The sequence below is a fragment of the Ammodytes marinus genome, assembly GCF_949987685.1.
Source record: "Ammodytes marinus genome assembly, chromosome: 9".
Taxonomy (NCBI): domain Eukaryota; kingdom Metazoa; phylum Chordata; class Actinopteri; order Uranoscopiformes; family Ammodytidae; genus Ammodytes; species Ammodytes marinus.
This window is the reverse complement of record NC_137213.1, coordinates 15,981,390-15,991,850: the sequence shown is the minus strand read 5'-3', so window position 1 is coordinate 15,991,850 and position 10,461 is coordinate 15,981,390.

Below are 10,461 nucleotides of genomic sequence, written 5' to 3'. Positions count from 1 at the left end.
GATGTTAAAGTTCAGATGAGCTGCCAGTGGACCTATATTACAGCCCCAGGTGTTTAATAAGTACGACATTACAAATTACATTTTTTGTTTCTGGCAGGCATGTTCCCTTGGCCCGTGAGATAAGAAGAGAATATTTTCCGTGATCCACTAAATGGAACGCTTTTTCCTCTTTAGGCTAAATATATGTGAAGAATAATTCATGAGACACACTTTTCCCGCATCCGCCTCGCCTTGTAATTCGTCGGGCCACATGGTGTCATTGTGTCTGGATGATAAAGTGAGTGAAAGAAGCGAAAAGGACATCCAGAAATTCCTTTGAAGTGCACAGCTGTGCTCATATCGGTTTGTGTATGAAGTATAATGAGGGGCCTCCCTGTCACTGTCACCTGTGATAGACTCGTCAGACACCAAATCACTGCGGCTAATGGAGAGATGGACCGGCGGGATACAAAGGAGAGACATTGTTGGACGAGGTTTCGGCGGCACCAATGGGATGCATTATGGGGGATTTATTTATGCTGTTAATGTATTTGAGAGGAGCTCATTTGTCTGTCACCGCGTGTACTTGACTGGAGAGAGGATGGAGATTAGCGGTGGAGCCAATGTGACCTTTCTGTCTGCCTTTCCTTCTCGCCCAAGCTTTGGTATTTTCCTCTGTGCACACCGAGTGACCGTGAACTTGAATTAAGAAAAGGTCCTTGGCAGCAGCGGCGGCGTTTTCTGTACCAAGGCAAAGAGCAATCTCAAATAAGAAAGTGTTTCTTGATCCGGTGCCTTGGTCTAGAACGCTCGGGGAAAAAAAAGGCCTCTAAGACGGAGCTGATTGCTGCCGGTGTGTTTACTTAACCTGATTAGAAAATACACTTATCATTGCACAGGGGTAGGAGAGCGGTGACGTCCAACGTCAATCCAGCTCTTGCGGTATTTGTTTGCTTTAGCCTGTCATCGCAAAATGTAATAAATACAGAGCAGATAAGAAAAAAATCTGATTCATGCTAAAATGAGTTCTCTGGAAAGTCTTTCAGCTTTAAATAACCAGAGATAACAAATTATTAACAATGTAATATATTAATGTTTGTATTAACATAATAACATACTCTGATACTCACACCCAATTTATCTATGGAAGACTCTTAGAAAGACAAACAGTTGCTTAGTGCTTGCCTTGGCAGGAAACAGAATCTGAAGCCAATACAGATTCATAGCACAAAACCTTCTTGCCAAATGTTTGTAAAGATTATGGAGTATAACTGGCAGTTTAATTATTTTTGATAGCACATCATTAGCAACGCTCTCGGTACACATTTCTGTGTCTCTTGTTGGCATCTTGGCAAATGGGACCCATTGTTGATTTCCTTTTTTTTTCCTCCATGTCACCGAAGTTCAGGACAACACTTCTGGCATTGAGAATGATTGGAGAGAGAGAAAGAAAGAGAGAGAGAGAGCAGTGACAAGATGAAGCAAAACAATCGCAACATGATCAAAGCTGCTGAGTTGAAGAGAACACTGTGAACAATGAGCAGGGGGAGGGCGATGTAGTGAAACAGATCACCTCAACACAAGTTTCTCCGACACCGCAGTCTGTGGGATGGAGTGGGGTGGCGTGCGGCTAGATACCATTAATCAAAACTACCATACTAATGTCAAGGAACAGCTTTTGTAGCCCATGGTGTTACTGTACAGCAAGCTCGGGCAAGACGTGCAGAGCTGTAAATGCATCCCAATGAAACAATAGCCTTTTATTTCTCCGGTGATCCCATTATCAGCCAAGGTGTGACGACAGGCAGAATCAAAATAACAACAAAACAGAGTGCGAGGTCCGGTCGCCACTGTACATCATTATCGAACCGACAAGGTAACAACCTCCATTTTGTGCCATGTTCACAATCTGCCTACATGTACATAATTAGCCCATTTCTCCCCTGCAACGAGCATCGCCTGCGGCAGCTGCATCCCTGTAGACAGAGAGAGACGTGTGACACCCATACCCACCGAGCACTGTCATTACACACTGATTGGAGGAGCAGAGAACTCCTGAATGGGGCCCTAATGGTCGCATGTTGGGATAAGGAGCTGGGTAAGGGAATGTAAAAAAACATATAATAGGGTGGTGGAGCTAAATGGAGGCGGTTAACCGAGTGTGATTATAGCCAAATTGTGTTGGAGACCACAAAAGCTTAAAATAACTAGTACTGGTTTCAGTCCTACTGTATGTTGACATTTGCCTCTCTATACAGCAACCGAGGCCTCATTAATACACAGGCCGCAGACATTGTTCTGGTGGTGTATTTTCTCTGTTCACTTAGGGTTTGACTAATGTGGTTTTATAAAAGGCAATAGTTTCACCTTTCTGTGCATTGTTTACACCATAGCATTCATAAGCGCAAAACAAAAATATTGCTTTCTGCTACACTGTGAATATACAGTATATCTACTTTTATTCTACTGAGTGACTGAAACATGTCAGTTCTATGTTTGAATACAACTTAACATGTTAAGGAATTGCAATTGTTGGTATTGCACCTTTAAGAAAGTTAAGAGTTTGTATTGATATACTGTATATTCACCTGAAAACATGGGATACTAATAAACTCACTAATGCATTGAAACCTAAGCTGTAAAATAATATCAACAGTTGGAGGATAAATCATTGCATGCTCATCATTGTACAATACATTAGGCTGTAAACACACATTGAAATTGAAATTGACATTGAAATATGCCAGTGATATTTTCAGTCTGTAGTGTGAGCTTAAATCTCGTCAAATCTCTTAAGTTTGACTCACATATAAAGAAGCTATCTAAAACTGTAAAAACTAGTCTGAACTGCTTTAGACTTATCAGGTCATGCCTCTCCTCTAAGGCATCTCATTTGTATCTGCATGCCATGGTTTTTTCACATCTATCATATTGCATCACTGCCTGGGGCCAGGCCACTAAGTCAGCTACTAGACCTCTATTCTCACTCTATAAACAAGCTTTAAAAATTTTAGACCAGAAGCCACAGAAATGGCACCATTGTAAAATGATTGAGAAATACAATTTGTTGACTTTTTCCAACTTTATAAAATTCTGTTCCTTGAAAGTTGTTTTTAAGTGCCTAAATGGACTGGCCCCACAAGCAATGTCTCAGATCTTTAAAAAGACTGACAACTGCCGGACAATGACAAGGAGTTATAACCAAACAAAACTGTAAAGTTCGAAGATGCAGGACAACATTTGGCCAATTATCTCTCTCAGTGCAAGGTACACACCTATGGAATTCTTTACCATCAGAGATTAAATCCCAAACAGAACTAAAGAGTTTTAGTGTGAAAGCTAAACAGTGGCTCAAGCAGCAGCAGAAATGTGAACATTAACGTCTCTCAAGTTATTTTAATAGAGCACTTTACTAATGTTTAATGCTAAATTTTAATTGTGTTTGAATCTGAAATGTATAACTACAGCTGTGTGTATTGACTCATGGTACCTATTAATTGTATTATTCACTGTATCTCTATCACTGCATTTATTGTATTTAGTATCTTTGATTGTATTTTAAAGCCTGACCCAGGGACAAAGACTGCAAATTAGCTGAAGCTAGACGTCTTATATGCATCACATTTTCCCATTTTTTTGTGGCAATGTTGAATGTATTGTCCCTGTCAAATAAACATTAAAATAAAAAAATAAAAAAAGATTATTCCGTCTTTAATGTATGGTAGATGTGCTTTTGTGCATATTTGTGTGTGTGCGTGTGTGTGTGTGTGTGTGTGTGTGTGTGTGTGCGTGCGTGCCTGTGTGTGTGCGTGTGTGTGTATATATTTTGTGTGTACCACTGTTGACATAGATGCATATAAGCTCCTATTCAGCAGACACTTCTGGGTCAGCTCCTTAGAAAGATTCTAATCCAATCTGTTCCCTCTATGTACAATTAAAACACCGCTCAGAAATACTGTATCTATACCGTGTCCCAATTATATTTTTTCCAAATGCAACATTTCCACAGTGCATGCTCCTCTCCCACTCCTCCAACCTGTAAGTTTTGCTGACAGGGCTCTGAAATGCCTGGATTGTCCGTAGATCTTTTCACGATGCCCCAGATCCATCATTGTAGGGCCATTGAGGCTCATTGTGTGCATCCATTAACTGTATCTTTGGCAGAACCTTACAAAGGGCCAGCTTGGAGAGGGTCACTGGTGCGTGGGCCCCCCGCCATCATAAATCTGCAGTCTAGAGAATAACCTCCCATGTGCTCGGCTAATGGGGCTGTAATCGCTGGTACCACTTCTTGGGTGGGACTGAGGGGAGAGTGTGTATGTGTGTGCGTGTGTGTGTGTGTGTGTGTGTGTGTGCACGTGATGGGAGTTGGGGGGGGCTTTATGAGCGCACAGGGTGCATAAAGCATTACTCATTTGAATGCAAGCTCCGAGACCAATGAGCCCTAACTAATCACCCAGCTTTTTTTGTCTTTTCCACAAAAGTGTTTCTGAAGACACAAATTAGCCAACCATTTTAGAGACACTTCCTTTGTCAAGATATCGATATCAGTCATTGTCTTTATACCCCCGCTCCGCCACTGTGGTAATATCTATATGAATAAAATATAGACTAGAGGACAAGGAATGGTCAAAGCCCTACCCTCACTCACTTTTGGATGGATCTCATTGTTCCTCATTATCGAAGTGGGTCAGTGCCTCTTCACCTCTCTGCTCACCTGTGGAAAAACATATGGGTTTAGAGAGACCTGCAATATTAATGCCCCCCATAAAGCAGCGAGGACATTCTCTGCAACCACATCCTACCATAAATATGGGTTTATGTTTTGGATCTGTACCGGAAACAAGCTCTATGAAACATTATAGCTGTAGTAATTTGTTCCCGTATGCTTGAAGACAAGGTTTTAGAAGCCATTACCTGATTGTCATGATTGTTTACAGCATCTTTAATATGAAACCCAGTGAACTCATATGTTGACTCATAATTTGTAATGTATTGCAAAATCATACCGTGAAGCAATTCCAAATTAATGGCATGTGTAATTATGTTTTCATTTCACTGTAGCAGAGCATGTTAAAGATTCTAAAATGTTATTCACTCCCTTTGACAAAGTGTGAAACCTGGCACCAAAGTCACAAGTTGTTAACTTGTTTAATTTGTTTCCTTGTGCTGTGAATGCGGAGCAGGATTCCTGAGGGCAGTACCATGCAGGTACTAGTGTCTCACTAATTTGCCTGCAGGTCCCTGGGAACAGCGATTTCCCTTGTGCCATATACCTTCATCTAAATTGGGTTATTTTGAGAAAGCTGAACAGGATAAGAGAAGATTCTTTAACACCCTTTGACTACTGTAGATTTCGAGAAATTCGTCACTTTTTTTTACGCTGCTTTTTAAAAATCCTTTCTTCCCTCCACCTCCAGCTTTGTAGGCAGCTCAGTCAGAACATCTCCCACTGGAGTCTGTGAGTGTCCTCGCGAGTAAACAGAGCTCCTATTGGTTTTCCTACCCACACACACTCATCCAAAGGTCCCCCTCTCTTCGCCAATCAGTCCCTGCAAGTCCTGGCAGTCATTAAAGTGTCTGAAACACACAGAGAGAACGTGTCCACCTTAATACTGTCCCTGGGTGCAGGGAGAAGCAGAATGCTGGGATTGGCAAAAAGAGAAGAGTGCCTCTGCTTAAAGGCTCCCAGTCCTCCATTTTCCTTCCTATGGTGGATGATCAAACCCCTGAGGAAGATTCGAGTCAAGTGCTTAGAATTCATCACTTGTTTCCTGCCAAACACTGCAGGGTTACTGGTGGATTGTCGCCAGTTGTATTCTCACATCAATTACATCGTTTAGATAATGGACCAACGCTTGATGTCCAATCATGGCATTTACTCATGAAGCCCCAAAGCATTCAATATGAGATGATTCATGTGAAATTAATAACCATATGCATCACATTGTGTTCATATGTAGTTAAATTAATCATATGTTTGTTTCCGAAGAGTCATTTCCTCTTTCTTTCTCCATTCATTCTGGAGTTTATTTTTGTTTCATTGTAAACAATTTCCCCATTGACAGTTTAATTTAATGTCCCTTTTTTTCTTTTCAAAATCCATATTTTCTTTATAGCTCAACCACTGCTATCATGCTAGTTAGCTCCTGTTAGCTACAACAACAAATCCAATCAATCAGGCTAGGTAGATAGCGTGTGCCGCGTTGTTAGGCTAGATACATGAATCAGTTGTTAACTGACAATATTACCGCCTTATGGTCTCGCTAACAGGTTACTTTTCATATAAATGAATGTCGGTTACATTGATGCCATGCCTAACGAGTTGACACACAGTTTAATAAGTCTATCAGCTCCACAAAACTCTCTCTGTATTTCTCAGTATGGCAGCGTTTACAAACTGGTGTCGCCCCCTGTGGCACAGGAGCTCAGAAAAATCGAAAGAAGCACCTAAATAATGTTTAAGTTGTTGATTCTACAACTAAGAATGTACCTGGATGTACAGCAGAAGGTATAAAATCCATGCGCAATCATCATACTCAGAATTCCTCATGGGGGCGACAGAAGTTACACACTTAAGCTTTAAGTTGGTCAATGAGAATGCTAATTTGTTTCAACACTAAGAGAATGATTATATGGAGTCATAAATGAAGACATTCTAAATACGTTTCTTTCTCGGCTTTTTTCCCGGCTCTTGCAATATCATCGTTAGCTTTAACTATGAGTGACCTGTCATGAAAGCCTTGGGAAGTGTGTGGGTGTCTCCATATGGTTCACTGTAAGCCATGAGGAGATAATAACACTTAAACACTAACTGAAACTGCATAAACAGAATGCATCTAAATGAGTAGTTCTATTATTATTGTTATTTGTTCTTTACTCTTCATGACAGAAATGATATGCTTTCTCTGATTTACAGCTGTGACACTTTCATTATTATAAGTGAAGAGTCGTGTGGAGTCGGCTAATACACCAGAGATAACCATATCAGATATTCATCCGAGGTAATTTCCAATATGTAAACATGTTTTTTGTCCTTGAAAGGGTTGTGCCCAATAGTCCAGCAGCAATGATAGATGACCAGTTGTCCACCCGTGCGTTATACTCACCGCTCCTCCGAAACGTGCTCATCAGATGCGTAGATTACCATTCCACTCAGGTCCATCTTCTGCGTGCTGGGACAGAAAGCCGAGGCTCTGCGTAATATTAAATACATGTGCAAACAGGCAAGCGCGCAAATAAATAAATAAAGAGAAATATTTACGACTACCTGTTGGATGTCGTTTGCAAAAGTGGTTTCCAGATCACTCATTCATACAAAATGTTTTAGTAAATGGAAGACATTGCACCTAAAGGCATTTCGCTGTGGGCTTTCAGTTGGAGATCAGATTATCTTTATCCTTGCACAAGGGCTAATTTTAGAGCTTGTGAATATTCAAAACAAAATAAGTCATACTACTTTGTGCTTTATCCTTTATCTGTCTCTCTTCTTGTGTAAAATACACAACGTATATAACTTATATACACAGTTTTACAACATGGATAATTTACCGGTAAAAAAAAACGTACTCTGTAAATATTACTGTGATGTCACAGTAAAAGACATCACAGTAATATTTACAAAGAAAGTATTTTTTTAACCCTATATTTCTCTTTCTGTGATGTCACGAGAAAGAGAAATATAGGGTTAAAAAAAACACTCTTTCTGCCTTTTCTCAGGCTAGGATGAACCGATTTCAATTTTTTCCGCACATTTATACTACATAGGATCTCAGAATTCAATACACCTTCATATTCAAACCGGTGAAGTAGGCCTTTAAAGATGGAGTCAGCGATTCTGGAAAATGCTTTACACTGGATTTTGATTTTAATGCACACACAGTACTGACAGGTACAGTAGCTGATGAGGTGAGGAGATATTCACCGAATTTGACAAAAAAGTTATTTTGACAACAAGCATTCAGAATACCTGATCCACCTTTAATGGGATATGTAGATGGTCTTTAAAAATATTTCTTTCTTTCTTTCTATCTCTCTTTCTTTGTGTTTTTCCTACTAAATTGTGTCCTCTTTCTCGTTCAGACAAAATCTAGGTGGCCTGCTACTGGAATTGCCACAGTAGTTCTGAGGAGCTGTGACAGGTCTGAAGATGTCCCCAGCATATCTATGAGAAAAAAAAATCCACAATATAGCCATTGCTTAAACCCACTGCAGCACAATGGAACCATAAAAAGCCAGCCGCATGTGTCAGAAAAGCTGACTGACAGAATAGAACAGGGTAGAAGTGGGGGAAAATGTGAACGACTGAGGCAAGGTTCACCTTTATCTTATTATAAGGTGTGATTGATCACAGGATCATGCCATTAATGGTGTTGGAGCTCACTTGCAGACACCGGCTTAAAAAAAGGTGGTGCTGCCACATTATTGTGCAGTGCTGTTCCTCGACAGGGTGGCAATATCCTCCGCTTCTGACTCGCTTTTCACAGTCTTTTCATAGAGATTGCCTTGAGTTATAGGAGATTTGAATTATTTTTTCTATATAAAAACCTGGTTACAGCTCTTTTGAAAGCCTACTTTGCATATGAATGTTTCTCAACTTCCACTCATCAGACTACAACTTAGAAATCATTGGCTCTGCATAGTCATTCCAGGACTAATGCATCTTAATGACATCTCTTTGGTTCCTATTTAAGACACTAATGGGCAGTAACGGATTCCAACCTGTGGTGTGTTATATTAAATTAATTATCGATTTCGGGCTCATATGCAATTGATGTCTCAGTCCTTGGATACCTTGTTATTGATGCGTTCTCACCGAGGTTGTTAAGCATGTCTGATCCCAAAGAACGCATCAGGCTGGCTGCAAAGTTGGAAGCAGGTACACAACGACACAACATGCATGCAGAGACATTTTGGGGGCAGCAGCAGCAATGCAATTTGTCGTCCACAGCCAAACGAGGGAAATCAATGAAACATACATGCAGAGTCGCATTCACAGTGACCCACTCAGCTGTGGCGTCGAGGATGTGGATAATGAGCTGAAATTGTCATGTTCGGTATTAATGGCGGCCGTGATTTCCGCCATATTTTACACTTAATTAGAATTAATTTGTGTTATTGTTTCAACGTTGGCTCTGTCAGTGAGGAACAGCATATGAAAAGGGATTTAATGAGGTCTTCTGACATGGTGTGAATACATAATGAATTTCTATAACATATAAAATTTAATTAGTCAACATACTTATAAATGTTTCAACTTATTCCACTTAACCATATATTTACTGGTTAGATGCCTAACTCTGTAGCTGGTTCTATTCTCATACTCACTGCACTGAATATGTGTATTTCTTGGGCTGAATTCTTTGCTCTGCACACTGCTGCCAGAAAAAAACAATATATAAACGGCCATATAAAAAAAGGCACCCTGGCATTTGTAATCGTTTCTTTTGTCTCTTGCATTGTTGCCGTTTGTGTACCTGACCTGAACATAGCAGACCCAGTATGTTCCACAAACTGATAATAAAGAGGATTGGGGAGTTCTGTGATCAGGGGCTTTTCTGTCTTTGGCAGGCATGCATTTGTGCTAGTTCATATAGTGAAGAGTTTGTGGGTATCTTAGCTTTGGCATCTGTCTTTGTTTAACAGAGGAAATAGTTTCTACACTGCAGGAGGAATCAAAACATCTCAACACTTAAAGCCGGCATAATGAAGGGGGGCTTTTTATGATACGACCTGATTGAGCCGGCAGCAGTTTAAGACAACAGCGTACAAAAATAAACTTAGCAAACTATATTGAAAACAACAAGCGTAAAGGTTCATCTTATGTTGAGGTCAACTGAATTTTCCAGGGCAGTGAATAATCCTGCCTCAGTGTCATGCTGCACACCACACCTCAGCAGTGTGAGATTGGGCCTGTCTATGTATTTGTTTGCCCGTAATACAATTTGTCCGTGCTATAAACAAGTTGAGTGAGGCAGTCCTCTCACTGCTTTAGTTGAGGAATACTTATTTGTGCTGTCCTGTTCTTTTTGTTTGTTTCTAACAAAAAATAAATAAAAATAAAAGAGAATAAAACATATATGTTGCGAGCGATTCAGGTTCCAATTTTCTTTTTTAAACACACACATACCTGTACTTCTCATGCTCCCTTCACTGTTGGAGTTATTTAGGTGTAATTGTAGCTATGAAAAATAGAAGTGTTTTTCATACTGGCAAGCTAAAAAGTAATTTAGCTCTGTAACTTGCAACATAAATCAACCTCTCTGCAGATTTCATCTAGTGCAGCAATAACTGGATGTATTTTTTTATATATATATTTACTTTTTTATCCTTGCCATCCACAATAGACATGCAGATGAGCCGAGGACTCTGTTGCAATAAGCCTCAATGTGACACTTCTGAAATATTCCCCAGTGTAAAAATCTTGACTTGGAATATATGGATTTCTGAAGCACAAGCTTGTTTAAAAAAATAATAGAATGA